The sequence below is a fragment of the Ips typographus genome, linkage group LG14 (genome assembly GCF_016097725.1).
Source record: "Ips typographus isolate SLU linkage group LG14, UJ_Ityp_2.0, whole genome shotgun sequence".
Taxonomy (NCBI): Eukaryota; Metazoa; Arthropoda; class Insecta; order Coleoptera; family Curculionidae; genus Ips; species Ips typographus.
The window spans coordinates 4,362,211-4,378,288 of NC_138435.1; the positions used below are offsets into that span (position 1 = coordinate 4,362,211).

Consider the following 16,078-nt stretch of genomic DNA (forward strand, 5'->3'; position numbering starts at 1 on the left):
AAAGCCCATTTCATTGGCTATCCATCGACATATAAAAGTTCACACCTTGTCAGTCAAATAAGGCAGGTAGAGAGGTTTAAACAAAACAGTGCAAAAAAATTTGACAGAAATTTAAGTCAAGTTTGAAGCCCTCTAGCGGTCAAACTACTGAACCATCAGCAAAGTTGCCATATCGTTGGAAAGCCCATTTCATGGCTATCCATCGATATATAAAAGTTCACACCTTGTCAGTCAAATAAGGCAGGTAGAGGGTTTAAACAAAACAGTGCAAAAAAATTTGACAGAAAATTTAAGTCAAGTTTGAAGCCCTCTACGGTCAAACTACTGACCAATCAGCCAAGTTGCCATATCGTTGGAAAGCCCATTTCATTGGCTATCCATCGACATATAAAAGTTCACACCTTGTCAGTCAAATAAGGAGGTAGAGAGGTTAAACAAAACAGTGCAAAAAAAATTTAAGTCAAGTTTGAAGCCCTCTAGTGGTCAAACTACAGAACCAATCAGCCAATGTTGCCATATGGTTGGAAAGCCCATTTTCATTGGCTATCCATCGACATATAAAAGTTCACACCTTGTCAGTCAAATAAGGAGTAGAAGGTTAAACAAAACAGTGCAAAAAAATTGACAGAAAATTTAAGTCAAGTTTGAAGCCCTCTAGCGGTCAAACTACTGACCAATCAGCCAAAGTTGCCATATCGTTGGAAAGCCCATTTCATTGGCTATCCATCGACATATAAAAGTTCACACCTTGTCAGTCAAATAAGGCAGGTAGAGAGGTTAAACAAAACAGTGCAAAAAAATTGACAGAAAATTTAAGTCAAGTTTGAAGCCCTCTAGCGGTCAACTACTGACCAATCAGCCAATGTTGCCATATCGTTGGAAAGCCCATTTCATTGGCTATCCATCGATATATAAAAGTTCACACCTTGTCAGTCAAATAAGGGAGGTAGACGGGTTTAAACAAAACAGTGCAAAAAATTTAAGTCAAGTTTGAAGCCCTCTATGTCAAACTACAGAACCAATCAGCCAATGTTGCCATATCGTTGGAAGCCCATTTCATTGGCTATCATCGACATATAAAAGTTCACACCTTGTCAGTCAATAAGGCAGGTAGAGAGGTTTAAACAAACAGTGCAAAAAAATTTGACAGAAAATTTAAGTCAAGTTTGAAGCCCTCTACGGTCAAACTACTGAACCAATCAGCCAATGTTCCATATCGTTGGAAAGCCCATTTCATTGGCTATCCATCGACATATAAAAGTTTACACCTTGTCAGTCAAATAAGGAGGTAGAGAGGTTTAAACAAAACAGTGCAAAAAATTTGACAGAAAATTTAAGTCAAGTTTGAAGCCCTCTTGGTCAAACTACTGAACCAATCAGCCAATGTTGCCATATCGTTGGAAGCCCATTTCTTGGCTATCCATCGACATATAAAAGTTCACACCTTGTCAGTCAAATAAGGCAGGTAGAGAGGTTTAAACAAAACAGTGCAAAAAAATTTGACAGAAAATTTAAGTCAAGTTTGAAGCCCTCTAGCGGTCAAATACTGAACAATCAGCAAAGTTGCCATATCGTTGGAAAGCCCATTTCATTGGCTATCCATCGATATATAAAAGTTCACACCTTGTCAGTCAAATAAGGAGGTAGAGAGGTTAAACAAAACAGTGCAAAAAAAATTTGACAGAAAATTAAGTCAAGTTTGAAGCCCTCTAGGTCAAACTACTGAAAATCAGCCAAGTTGCCATATCGTTGGAAAGCCCATTTCATTGGCTATCCATCGAATATAAAAGTTCACACCTTGTCAGTCAAATAAGGGAGGTAGAGAGGTTTAAACAAAACAGTGCAAAAAATTTGACAGAAATTTAAGTCAAGTTTGAAGCCCTCTAGCGGTCAAAACTACTGAACCATCAGCCAAGTTGCCATATCGTTGGAAAGCCCATTTCATTGGCTATCCATCGACATATAAAAGTTCACACCTTGTCAGTCAATAAGGAGGTAGAGAGGTTAAAAAAACAGTGCAAAAAAAATTTGACAGAAAATTTAAGTCAGTTTGAAGCCCTCTAGGTCAAACTACAACCAATCAGCCAAGTTGCCATATCGTTGGAAAGCCATTTCATTGGCTATCCATCGACATATAAAGTTCACACCTTGTCAGTCAAATAAGGCAGGTAGAGAGGTTTAACAAAACAGTGCAAAAAATTTGACAGAAAATTTAAGTCAAGTTTGAAGCCTCTAGGTCAAACTACAGAACCAATCAGCCAAGTTGCCATATCGTTGGAAAGCCCATTTCATTGGCTATCCATCGACATATAAAAGTTCACACCTTGTCAGTCAAATAAGGGGTAGAGGTTTAAACAAACAGTGCAAAAAAAACAGAAAATTTAAGTCAAGTTTGAAGCCCTCTAGTGGTCAAACTACAGAACCAATCAGCCAAGTTGCCTATCGTTGGAAAGCCCATTTCATTGGCTATCCATCGACATATAAAAGTTCACACCTTGTCAGTCAAATAAGGAGGCAGAGAGGGTTAAACAAAACAGTGCAAAAAATTTGACAGAAAATTTAAGTCAAGTTTGAAGCCCTCTAGTCAAACTACTGAACCAATCGCCAATGTTGCCATATGGTTGGAAAGCCCATTTCATTGGCTATCCATCGACATATAAAAGTTCACACCTTGTCAGTCAAATAAGGCGGAGAGAGGTTTAAACAAACAGTGCAAAAAATTTTGACAGAAAATTTAAGTCAAGTTTGAAGCCTCTAGTCAAACTACAGCGAATCAGCCAATGTTGCCATATGGTTGGAAAGCCCATTTCATTGGTACCATCGACATATAAAAGTTCACCTTGTCAGTCAAATAAGGCAGGTAGAGAGGTTTAAACAAAACAGTGCAAAAAAATTGACAGAAAATTTAAGTCAAGTTTGAAGCCCTCTAGGTCAAACTACTGAACCAATCAGCCAATGTTGCCATATCGTTGGAAAGCCATTTCATTGGCTATCCATCGACATATAAAAGTTCACACCTTGTCAGTCAAATAAGGCAGGTAGAAGGTTTAAACAAAACAGTGCAAAAAAATTTGACAGAAAATTTAAGTCAAGTTTGGAAGCCCTCTAGTGGTAAAACTACAGCCAATCAGCCAATGTTGCCATATCGTGGAAAGCCCTTTCATTGGCTATCCATCGACTATAAAAGTTCACACCTTGTCAGTCAAATAAGGGAGGTAGAGGTTTAAACAAAACAGTGCAAAAAAAATTTGACAGAAAATTTAAGTCAAGTTTGAAGCCTCTAGTGGTCAAACTACAGAACCAATCAGCCAATGTTGCCATATGGTGGAAGCCCATTTCTTGGCCATCGACATATAAAAGTTCACCCTTGTCAGTCAAATAAGGGAGGTAGAGAGGTTTAAACAAAACAGTGAAAAATTGGACAGAAATTAAGTCAAGTTTGAAGCCCTCTAGTGGTCAAACTACAGAACCAATCAGACCAATGTTGCCATATCGTTGGAAGCCCATTTTATTGGCTATCCATCGACATATAAAAGTTCACACCTTGTCAGTCAAATAAGGGAGGTAGACAGGTTTAAACAAAACAGTGCAAAAAAAAAATTGACAGAAAATTTAAGTCAAGTTTGAAGCCCTCTAGCGGTCAACTACTGAACCGATCAGCCAAAGTTGCCATATCGTTGGAAGCCCATTTATTGGCTTATCCATCGATATATAAAAGTTCACACCTTGTCAGTCAAATAAGGCAGGTAGAGAGGTGTAAACAAAACAGTGCAAAAAAATTGACAGAAATTAAGTCAAAGTTTGAAGCCCTCTAGCGGTCAAACTACTGAACTATCAGCCAAAGTTGCCATATCGTTGGAAAGCCCATTTCATTGGCTATCCATCGATATATAAAAGTTCACACCTTGTCAGTCAAATAAGGGAGGTAGACGGGTTTAAAACAAAACAGTGCAAAAATTGACAGAAAATTTAAGTCAAGTTTGAAGCCCTCTAGTGGTCAAACTACAGAACCCATCAGCCAATGTTGCCATATCGTTGGAAAGCCCATTTCATTGGCTATCCATCGACATATAAAAGTTCACACCTTGTCAGTCAATAGAGGCAGGAAGATAGGTTTAAACAAAACAGTGCAAAAAAATTTGACAGAAAATTAAGTCAAGTTTGAAGCCCTCTACCGGTCAAACTACTGAGCCAATCAGCCAATGTTGCCATATGGTTGGAAAGCCATTTCATTGGCTATCCATCGACATATAAAAGTTTACACCTTGTCGGTCAAATAAGGGAGGTAGAGAGGTTTAAAACAAAACAGTGCAAAACAAATTTGACAGAAAATTTAAGTCAAGTTTGAAGCCCTCTAGTGGTCAAACTACAGAACCAATCAGCCAATGTTGCCATAGCTGTTGGAAAGCCCATTTCATTGGCTATCCATCGACATATAAAAGTTTACACCTTGTCAGTCTAAATAAGGGAGGTAGAGAGGTTTAAACAAAACAGTGCAAAAAAATTTGACAGAAAATTAAGTCAAGTTTGAAGCCCTCTACTGGTCAAAACTACAGAACCAAATCAGCCAATGTGGCCATATCGTTGGAAAGCCCATTTCATTGGCTATCCATCGACATACAAAGTTCACACCTTGTCAGTCATATAAGCCAGTAGAAAGGTTTAAACAAAACAGTGCAAAAAAATTTGACAGAAAATTTAAGTCAAGTTTGAAGCCCTCTAGCGGTCAAACTACTGAACCTAATCAGCCAAAGTTGCCTATCGGTTGGAAAGCCCATTTCATTGGCTATCCATCGACATATAAAAGTTCACACCTTGTCAGTCAAATAAGGGAGGTAGAGAGGTGTAAACAAAACAGTGCAAAAAAAATTTAAGTCAAGTTTGAAGCCCTCTAGTGGTCAAACTACAGAACCAATCAGCAATGTTGCCCTATCGTTGGAAAGCCCATTTCATTGGCTATCCATCGACATATAAAAGTTCACACCTTGTCAGTCAAATAAGGCAGGCAGACGGGGTTTAAACAAAACAGTGCAAAAAAAATTTGACAGAAAATTTAAGTCAAGTTTGAAGCCCTCTACCGGTCAAACTACTGAGCGAATCAGCCAATGTTGCCATATGGTTGGAAAGCCCATTTCATTGGCTATCCATCGACATATAAAAGTTTACACCTTGTCAGTCAAATAAGGCAGGCAGAGAGGTTTAAACAAAACAGTGCAAAAAATTTGACAGAAAATTTAAGTCAAGTTTGAAGCCCTCTACCGGTCAAACTACATGAGCGAATCAGCCAATGTTGCCATATGGTTGGAAAGCCCATTCATTGGCTATCCATCGACATATAAAAGTTTACACCTTGTCAGTCAAATAAGGGAGGTAGAGAGGTTTAAACAAAACAGTGCAAAAAAATTTGACAGAAAATTTAAGTCAAGTTTGAAGCCCTCTAGTGGTCAAACTACAGGAACCAATCAGCCAATGTTGCCATATCGTTGGAAAGCCCATTTCATTGGCTATCCATCGACATACAAAGTTCACACCTTGTCAGTCATATAAGCCAGGTAGAAAAGTTTAAACAAAACAGTGCAAAAAAATTTGACAGACAATTTAAGTCCAAGTTTGAAGCCCTCTAGCGGTCAAACTACTGAGCCAATCAGCCAATGTTGCCATATGGTTGGAAAGCCCATTTCATTGGCTATCCATCGACATATAAAAGTTCACACCTTGTCAGTCAAATAAGGGAGGTAGACAGGTTTAAACAAAACAGTGCAAAAAAATTTGACAGAAAATTTAAGTCAAGTTTGAAGACCTCTAGTGGTCAAACTACAGAACCAATCAGCCAATGTTGCCATATCGTTGGAAAGCCCATTTCATTGGCTATCCATCGACATATAAAAGTTCACACCTTGTCAGTCAAATAAGGGAGGTAGAGAGGTGTAAACAAAACAGTGCAAAAAAAGTTTAAGTCAAGTTTGAAGCCCTCTAGTGGTCAAACTACAGAACCAACAGCCAATGTTGCCATATCGTTGGAAAGCCCTTTCATTGCTATCCATCGACATATAAAAGTTCACCGACCTTGTCAGTCAAATAAGGCAGGCGAGAGGTTTAAACAAAACAGTGCAAAAAAAATTTGACAGAAAATTTAAGTCAAGTTTGAGCCCTCTACCGGTCAACTACTGGGACGATCAGCCAATGTTGCCTTATGTTGGAAAGCCCATTCATTGGCTATCCATCGACATATAAAGTTACACCTTGTCAGTCAAATAAGGGAGGTAGAGAGGGTTTAAACAACAGTGCAAAAAAAATTTGACAGAAAAATTTAAGTCAAGTTTGAAGCCTCTAGTGTCAAACTACAGAACCAATCAGCCAATGTTGCCATATCGTTGGAAGCCCATTTCATTGGCTATCCACGACATACAAAAGTTCACACCTTGTCAGTCATATAAGCCAGGGAGAAGGTTAAACAAAACAGGTGCAAAAAAATTTGACAGAAAATTAAGTCAAGTTGAAGCCCTCTACCGGTCAAACTACTGAGCGAAATCAGCCAATGTGCCATATGGTTGGAAAGCCCATTTCATGGCTATCCATCGACATACAAAAGTTCACACCTGTCAGTCATATAAGCCAGGAGAAAGGTTTAAACAAAACAGTGCAAAAAAATTTGACAGAAAATTTAAGTCAAGTTTGAAGCCCTCTAGCGGTCAAACTACTGAACTAATCAGCCAAAGTTGCCATATCGTTGGAAAGCCCATTTCATTGGCTATCCATCGACATATAAAAGTTCACACCTTGTCAGTCAATAAGGGAGGTAGAGAGGTGTAAACAAAACAGTGCAAAAAAATTTGACAGAAAATTTAAGTCAAGTGTGAAGCCCTCTACCGGTCCAACTACTCGACTAGCGAATCAGCCAATGTTGCCATATGGTTGGAAAGCCCATTTCATTGGCTATCCATCGACATATAAAAGTTTACACCTTGTCAGTCAAATAAGGCAGGCAGAGAGGTTTAAACAAAACAGTGCAAAAAAATTTGACAGAAAATTTAAGTCAAGTTTGAAGCCCTTCTACCGGTCAAACTACTGAGCGAATCAGCCAATGTTGCCATATGGTTGGAAAGCCCATTTCATTGGCTATCCATCGACATATAAAAGTTTACACCTTGTCAGTCAAATAAGGGAGGTAGAGAGGTATAAACAAAACAGTGCAAAAAAATTTGACAGAAAATTTAAGTCAAGTTTGAAGCCCTCTAGGTGGTCAACTACAGAACCAATCAGCCAATGTTGCCATATCGTTGGAAAGCCCATTTCATTGGCTATCCATCGACATACAAAAGTTCACACCTTGTCAGTCATATAAGCCATGGAGAAAGGTTTAAACAAAACAGTGCAAAAAAAATTTGACAGAAAATTTAAGCAGTTGAAGCCCTCTAGCGGTCAAATTACTGAAGCCAATCAGCCAATGTTGCCATATGGTTGGAAAGCCCATTTCATTGGCTATCCATCGACATATTAAAGTTCACACCTTGTCAGTCAAATAAGGCAGGTAGAGAGGTTTAAACAAAACAGTGCAAAAAATTTGACAGAAAATTTAAGTCAAGTTTGAAGCCCTCTAGCGGTCAAACTACTGAACCAATCAGCGAAGTGCCCATATCGTTGGAAAGCCCATTTCATTGGCTATCCATCGATATATAAAAGTTCACACCTTGTCAGTCAAATAAGGCAGGTAGAGAAGTTTAAACAAAACAGTGCAAAAAAAATTGACAGAAAATTTAAGTCAAGTTTGAAGCCCTCTACCGGTCAAACTACTGAACTAATCAGCCAAAGTTGCCATATCGTTGGAAAGCCCATTTCATTGGCTATCCATCGACATATAAAAGTTCACACCTTGTCAGTCAAATAAGGGAGGTAGAGAGGTGTAAACAAAACAGTGCAAAAAAAATTTAAGTAAGTTTGAAGCCCTCTAGTGTCAAACTACAGAACCAATCAGCCAATGTTGCCATATCGTTGGAAAGCCCATTTCATTGGCTATCCATCGACATATAAAAGTTCACGACCTTGTCAGTCAAATAAGGCAGGCAGAGAGGTTTAAACAAAACAGTGCAAAAAAATTTGACAGAAAATTTAAGTCAAGTTTGATGCCCTCTACCCGTCAAACTACTGAGCCAATCAGCCAATATTGCATATGGTTGGGAAAGCCCCATTTCATTGGCTATCCATCGACATATAAAGTTTACACCTTGTCAGTCAAATAAGGGAGGTAGAGAGGTTTAAACAAAACAGTGCAAAAAAAATTTGACAGAAAATTTAAGTCAAGTTTGAAGCCCGCTAGTGGTCAAACTACAGAACCAATCAGCCATGTTGCCATATGGTTGGAAAGCCCATTTCATTGGCTATCCATCGACATATAAAAGTTCACACCTTGTCAGTCAAATAAGGCAGGTAGAGAGGTTTAAACAAAACAGTGCAAAAAAGTTTGACAGAAAATTTAAGTCAAGTTTGAAGCCACTCTAGTGGTCAAACTACAGAACCAATCAGCCAATGTTGCCATATCGTTGGAGAGCCCATTTCATTGGCTATCCATCGACATATAAAAGTTCACACCTTGTCAGTCAAATAAGGGAGGTAGACAGGTTAAACATAACAGTGCAAAAAAATTTGACAGAAAATTTAAGTCAGTTTGAAGCCCTCTAGCGGTCAAACTACTGAACCAATCAGCGAAAGTCGCCATATCGTTGGAAAGCCCATTTCATTGGCTAGCCATCGACATATAAAAGTTTACACCTTGTCAGTCAAATAAGGGAGGTAGAGAGGTTTAAACAAAACAGTGCAAAAAATTTGACAGAAAATTTAAGTCAGTTTGAAGCCCTCTAGTGGTCAAACTACAGAACCAATCAGCCAATGTTGCCATATCGTTGGAAAGCCCATTTCATTGGCTATCCATCGATATATAAAAGTTCACACCTTGTCAGTCAAATAAGGCAGGTAGAAAGGTTTAAACAAAACAGGTGCAAAAAAAATTTGACAGAAATTTAAGTCAAGTTTGAAGCCCTCTACCGGTCAAACTACTGAACTAATCAGCCAAAGTTGCCATATCGTTGGAAAGCCATTTCATTGGCTATCATCGACATATAAAAGTTCACACCTTGTCAGTCAATAAGGGAGGTAGAGAGGTGTAAACAAAACAGTGCAAAAAAAATTTAAGTCAAGTTTGAAGCCCTCTAGTGGTCAAACTACAGAACAATCAGCCAAATTGTTGCATTGGTGGAAAGCCCATTTTCATTGGCTATCCATCGACATATAAAAGTTCACACCTTGTCAGTCAAATAAGTGGCGTTAGACAGGTTTAAACAAACAGTGCAAAAAATTTTGACAGAAAATTTAAGTCAAGTTTGAAGCCCTCTAGCGGTCAAACTACTGAACGATCAGCCAAAGTTGCCATATCGTTGGAAAGCCCATTTCATTGGCTATCCATCGATATATAAAAGTTCACACCTTGTCAGTCAAATAAGGCAGGTTAGAGAGGTTTAAACAAAACAGTGCAAAAAAATTTGACAGAAAATTTAAGTCAAGTTTGAAGCCCTCTACCGGTCAAACTACTGAACTAATCAGCCAAAGTTGCCATATCGTTGGAAAGCCCATTTCATTGGCTATCCATCGACATATAAAAGTTCACACCTTGTCAGTCAAATAAGGGAGGTAGAGAGGTGTAAACAAAACAGTGCAAAAAAAATTTAAGTCAAGTTTGAAGCCCTCTAGTGGTCAAACTACAGAACCAATCAGCCAATGTTGCCATATGGTTGGAAAGCCCATTTCATTGGCTATCCATCGACATATAAAAGTTCACACCTTGTCAGTCAAATAAGGGAGTTAGACAGGTTTAAACAAAACAGTGCAAAAAATTTTGACAGAAAATTTAAGTCAAGTTTGAAGCCCTCTAGTGGTCAACTACAGAACCAATCAGCCAATGTTGCCATATCGTTGGAAAGCCCATTTCATGGCTATCCATCGACATATAAAAGTTCACACCTTGTCAGTCAAATAAGGCAGGTAGAGAGGTTTAAACAAAACAGTGCAAAAAAATTTGACAGAAAATTTAAGTCAAGTTTGAAGCCCTCTAGCGGTCAAACTACTGAACCAATCAGCGAAAGTCGCCATATCGTTGGAAAGCCCATTTCATGGCTATCCATCGACATATAAAAGTTTACACCTTGTCAGTCAAATAAGGGAGGTAGAGAGGTTTAAACAAAACAGTGCAAAAAAATTTGACAGAAAATTTAAGTCAAGTTTGAAGCCCTCTAGTGGTCAAACTACAGAACCAATCAGCCAATGTTGCCATATCGTTGGAAAGCCCATTTCATTGGCTATCTATCGACATATAAAATTCACACCTTGTCAGTCAAATAAGGCAGGTAGAGAGGTTTAAACAAAACAGTGCAAAAAAATTTGACAGAAAATTTAAGTCAAGTTTGAAGCCCTCTAGTGGTCAAACTACAGAACCAATCAGCCAATGTTGCCATATCGTTGGAAAGCCCATTTTATTGGCTATCCATCGACATATTGTCACGTTTAATTTATGAGCCCTTCTGGGTTCACCAATTAAACTGACTCACGACGTTAAACGTCGTGCCGGGATCTCAGTTTTAAGGATGGAATCAAACACTGAGTTTTCTATTAAACACTTAAATCTATTAACCAAACAATACAGTCATGAACACACTAAAAGCTGACAATTTAACAATTCGTACTTACATATCGTAGGACTTAGCATTTTCTGGCGGCTGGCTTGGTCACTTTCGCGTTGGAACTACTTTGGAGAACGGACTACTTAACTTGATCTTCTTGACCGAGGAGAGTCGACATCTCGACTTCCTGGGTCAGCTGGTCGCGCTGCCGTTGATTGGTTTACACTCTCCCTATACTGCTGAAATCGGCGTGTTTTATACCCGATTGATCGGCTGACGTAGTTTGTTATTGTTCGTCGCCTATTTTTCATATTCCTGCAAAGCAGGTGGTGTTGACTCATCACCGATATAATGCACTCGGTGCATCTTGGTGCGACCTTGCCTCGTGCGCTTAATATTTCGCAATCCACGAATATTCTTATGTTTTTAAGTCAATAAGTCCATCTTTTGAATTAATGGATTTTCCATTCGTGACATATGCCTCCGCCCCAGAAAAACTGGTCCCCAATTTTAAAACAAAAGATACTATATACTCTCCTTAAAAACAACCATCTTGAAAAAATATCTAACTTGTAACAGTATTATACAATTAAACCAAAATTTCAGATTGACGTACATAAAACCATTAGAACAATCGATAAGTTACGGTACTATTAAGTACATTATGATTAAAGCACAGTATTGCTTATGATCAACACAAATAACTTACTAACACTAATAACCCAGAAAAGGATAATGGAGTAGAATTATAAAGAAATAAGTATCTAGTCTTCGAAAATACCAATTATTGAATGTGCGTAAATACTTTACTCCATTTGCCTTACATCGCTTCCATTTAAATAATTTTTTAAATCTAACATAGTTTAATAGCGCAACACAGAGCACATTATTGTTAAGCCGAGAATAGTTCACTCTTACCACGAAGATGTTCACTGCGCATAAGTAAATGCCAACATAATGTTACGTGTTCCTTATTACTTGCATCAAATTGATGGATGTGACGTGGGTAAAAGTCCAATGACGTGTTGGTATTGCGTGTGGACTATGTTGTATACCAACGTCAACAGTCGTGGAAGAAATTAAATGTCTTCAGCAGAGCAGGATCAACGTGTGGTATTGTTTCGATCTGGCTTGTTGACTCTCATGTGTGCGTTTACATGAAATAAAAATAGGAACAAAGGTTAATATGTGTTCATTAAGGCTTAATATACTTATATTCAAAGTATACTCTGCATGCAGTGTTACGTATTACTTTATGAAGTTAACTGACATGTTAAAATAAACAGGAATCCGGTCCTGAAACTAAAAAGTTTGAACTCCGTAAGTATGAGACGCTCTAGTTTTCATTTTATGGAAAGTAGAACGTATCTGCCGGTTTAAAAAAAAAAAAAAACAGAAACATTAACCGTTCCTAATTAACTTCAAATCCTTTTGGAGAAGTTTGTTTTAAAAAAAATTGGATGTAATATCTTCAATCAAATGTTTTTCCTTCATTGATTTTTGTAAAAATAACAATATGCCATTAGTATGTAAATGCAAGTAGGTATTAAATGATTAACTTAAATCCTTTCTGGCGTATTAAAAAAAAAACTCTGATTATTGCATTACCACAATTTTGCATTGTTTGTCTTGGTTTCACTTTGCCTTACAAAGCTGAATCAAGGCTAAAGTTTGTCTTACTAAAAATGTCACGTTTAAAAACTCAGATGTCAAGTAGACCTTATCAATCAAATCAAAATGTCAAGTAGACCTTATTGCTGCTGATAAGCAGAATATGGAATATTCTTCCCTATATTTCCAAAAGGCTCTAACCGAGCAACAAACGGCTGTGCTACCGCTTGCTCTAGATCATCTCTAGTTTGAGGATTATGGGCCCCCCTGCTCGCACTTGCGCCTGGTTATCCGGATTCGGGCACAGTGCCGGATTGCGGACAACCTGACTTGCGTGGGATTCAGGTGGTCCCATAAGTTTGTGTCCAAACGTACCTCCAGAAGATGCGCCAGCAGAATTCACTTCTGATGTTTCAACCCTTTGTTGTGTTTGGGGTACTACTGGTACCCGAAACTGGTGAAACGTAGCATTCGGTATATAAGTATGCGTGTATTGGGAATGATTCGGTTGATTCAAAAATTACGTAATGAAAATCAATATGCACATAATGTAAACCGTCTTCCTAACTCGGACTATTTAAATTAGTCATTTATTTATGCGCGCAGCGACACATTCATTTCTCATCGCTCGCGAATTAGTTGCGTTCCTCGCAAAAATGCATAAACAACTATATGTTCAAGGTGATTATTACACCGACAATATTAATTTTTCATATATTTATCTCTATCCGTTGGTAGGTACCTACATAGTCTCATTGAGATATTCCGAATTGGTTAACCAGCGAATTCCATGGGTTTTAAGCATGGTGCACTCATTAACCTTTGGGAAAAATTTCTCTGATAACCTAATATGACAAGTGTTCAAGTTTCAAAATTTGCTACTAGTATCTTGACATCTTGACCGTGCAATACAGTCTTTACTTGTCAATGTTCAATAATTATTTAGCCCAGTTTTATTTCGTAAAGTCTTCAATTAATCCATTTACTCATACAATGAAAAATCACGATACAAAACTCAAGTGTACACTTTTTAACTTTATAATAACAATGGCCATTTTTCTTAATTATTCTCATATGCTAAAAATTGCATGTCAAAATGAAATTACAATGATATTTATCCATACGCAGTTTTTTAGACGCGTCGTTACCACGATGACTTAAATAACAAAGTGATTACCATACTGTATGCGGCATAAGAAAAGAATTATCTAATCAATTGTTTAGGTTACGTACCTATATATCGCATTTTTTCATGTGCACAAAACACAAAATATATCCTACTGCAGGATATTTCATTTAAGCAAGTAAAGCAGATCATTTTTATAACTTAGTTATGAGCATTATGACTTTATCGGGCTTGTAACTTGTAACTCTGAATTATTCAGCAGTTCAATATTTGTTTCAAAAAGTAGTCGTAGTCAGTCTGCTAGAAATTTGTACAACTATTGTACATGGTAATGAGACGATCCTATAAACGGAATTAAGGTAAACGATTAAAGCAACTAATACGCAAATTTCCAGGATAACGTATAACCGGTTGCTGTCAGGAATAGGAATCTCCGTTGCCTGAAAATATTGACAAATTTAGCTACTTTATATGGACCTTTTTATATCCGAGTTTAAAAAAGTCTAGTATCAATTGCTTCAAAGACCCAATTTCAAAGCCTAATAAACGTATGTATAGGTTTAGCATACACACAATCATTTCAGCCTGCTACTAATTTCGCATTCAACGAGTATTTTTGGTTTGTTCCTTAAGAAAAATTCATGCACCGCCCTAACCTCGCTAACAGCAAACAGTATTGCTGTGTGGCACTAAAACAAATATTTATCAACATGTACAGACCTTTCTGTATCAGAAACTTCTCAACTTGAGAAGGGAAAAATCAGAAACAACTACTTTGAGAGCTAATACTCCTACCAACATTGAATTATACTGTTTTTCCTGTTGAGTTCTTGAGTATTTAAATTACTCCTTTATAAAAGATACCAATATTTTTCATTGGCAATTCAATAATTATTTCATTTAATTATGAATCCTGAGCTGGACATCTTCGTACAGATGCACCAAAATAGTTCAACTGCATGTAAGTTGAAACTTTATTACTCATAAAACTCATTACAATGGGTCGGTTAAAGAAACAAACTCTATGTGCCACTTACATAATAAGGTATTACGCTCAGCTAGCGTTTTTCACCTTAATTATTTAACTTAATAAAATTCAGCTGAAATAAATTAAAAATAAAGTCACATTATCATGATGTGTGGGTCTTGTCGTCTCATTCGAGCAGTATGTCTGTTGAATGTGTTAAATATCACTTCAGAAATACTTTATTACAAATGTATGATTTTCCATTTGTATTAAAAAAAACACTTTTTAAATCAGTTGTCATTTTTTTCATAGTAAAAACAAATTTAATTATTTGTAGCCAATACAACATTTCGACTTGTTATTCCATGTAGGTAAATTATCATGTGCATTTAGAAAAAAAAAAAACATTAAAATTCATCAATCAGCAGTTTTCTTATCGACACCTTCGCGGCGATGCGACGAGACGAGTGCAATAAAGCAAGTCGGTCACACCGGCACGCGGCGTCAAATAGAACTTATTAGTCTGCTTCACTTTATTTTCCACTAATGTCGCGATTTTTGCAAGCGACCAAATAATAACCTTCGATTTTTTATGTACTGTTCGTTTTCAAACGATGGAAACATATCGAAATCCTCTTTAACTCTGCATTTCATTGGCTATCCATCGACATATAAAAGTTTACACCTTGTCAGTCAAATAAGCCCGGTAGAAAGGTTTAAACAAAACAGTGCAAAAAACATTGACAAAAAATTTAAGTCAAGTTTGAAGCCCTCTAGCGGACAAACTACTGAACCAATCAGCCAAAGTCGCCATATCGTTGGAAAGCCTATTTCATTGGCTAACCATCGACATATAAAAGTTCACACCTTGTCAGTCAAATAAGCCAGGTAAAAAAGTTTAAACAAACAGTGCAAAAAAAATTGACAGAAAATTTAAGTCAAGTTTGAAGCCCTCTAGCGGTCAAACTACTGAACCGATCAGCCAAAGTTGCCATATCGTTGGAAAACCCATTTCATTGGCTATCCACCGACATATAAAAGTTCACACCTTGTCAGTCAAATAAGGGAGGTAGAGAGGTTTAAACAAAACAGTGCAAAAAAATTTGACAGAAAATTTAAATCAAGTTTGAAGCCCTCTAGTGGTCAAACTACAGAACCAATCAGCCAATGTTGCCATATCGTTGGAAAGCCCATTTCATTGGCTATCCATCGACATATAAAAGTTCACACCTTGTCAGTCATATAAGCCAGGTAGAAAGGTTTAAACAAAACAGTGCAAAAAAATTTGACAGAAAATTTAAGTCAAGTTTGAAGCCCTCTAGCGGTCAAACTACTGAACCAATCAGCGAAAGTCGACATATCGTTGGAAAGCCCATTTCATTGGCTATCCATCGACATATAAAAGTTCACACCTTGTCAGTCAAATAAGGGAGGTAGAGAGGTTTAAACAAAACAGTGCAAAAAAAATTTAAGTCAAGTTTGAAGCCCTCTAGCGGTCAAACTACTGAACCAATCAGCCAAAGTCGCCATATCGTTGGAAAGCCCTTTTCATTGGCTATCCATCGACATATAAAAGTTCACACCTTGTCAGTCAAATAAGCCAGGTAGAGAGCTTTAAACAAAACAGTGCAAAAAAATTTGACAGAAAATTTAAGTCAAGTTTGAAGCCCTCTAGCGGTCAAACTACTGAACCAATCAGCCAAA

General features: G+C 37.4%; 1 long non-coding RNA gene across 1 annotated transcript in view; it reads left to right on the top strand.

Moving 5' to 3' along the window:
* The window catches only part of LOC145737435 (uncharacterized), a 124,177-nt gene extending 112,108 nt beyond the window's left edge, over nt 1-12,069 (top strand). The window contains exon 2 of the long non-coding RNA XR_014180374.1: nt 11,851-12,069. This is a non-coding gene — a long non-coding RNA (uncharacterized LOC145737435). The remainder of the gene's footprint in view (nt 1-11,850) is intronic.
* The last annotated feature ends 4,009 nt before the right edge of the window (nt 12,070-16,078 follow it).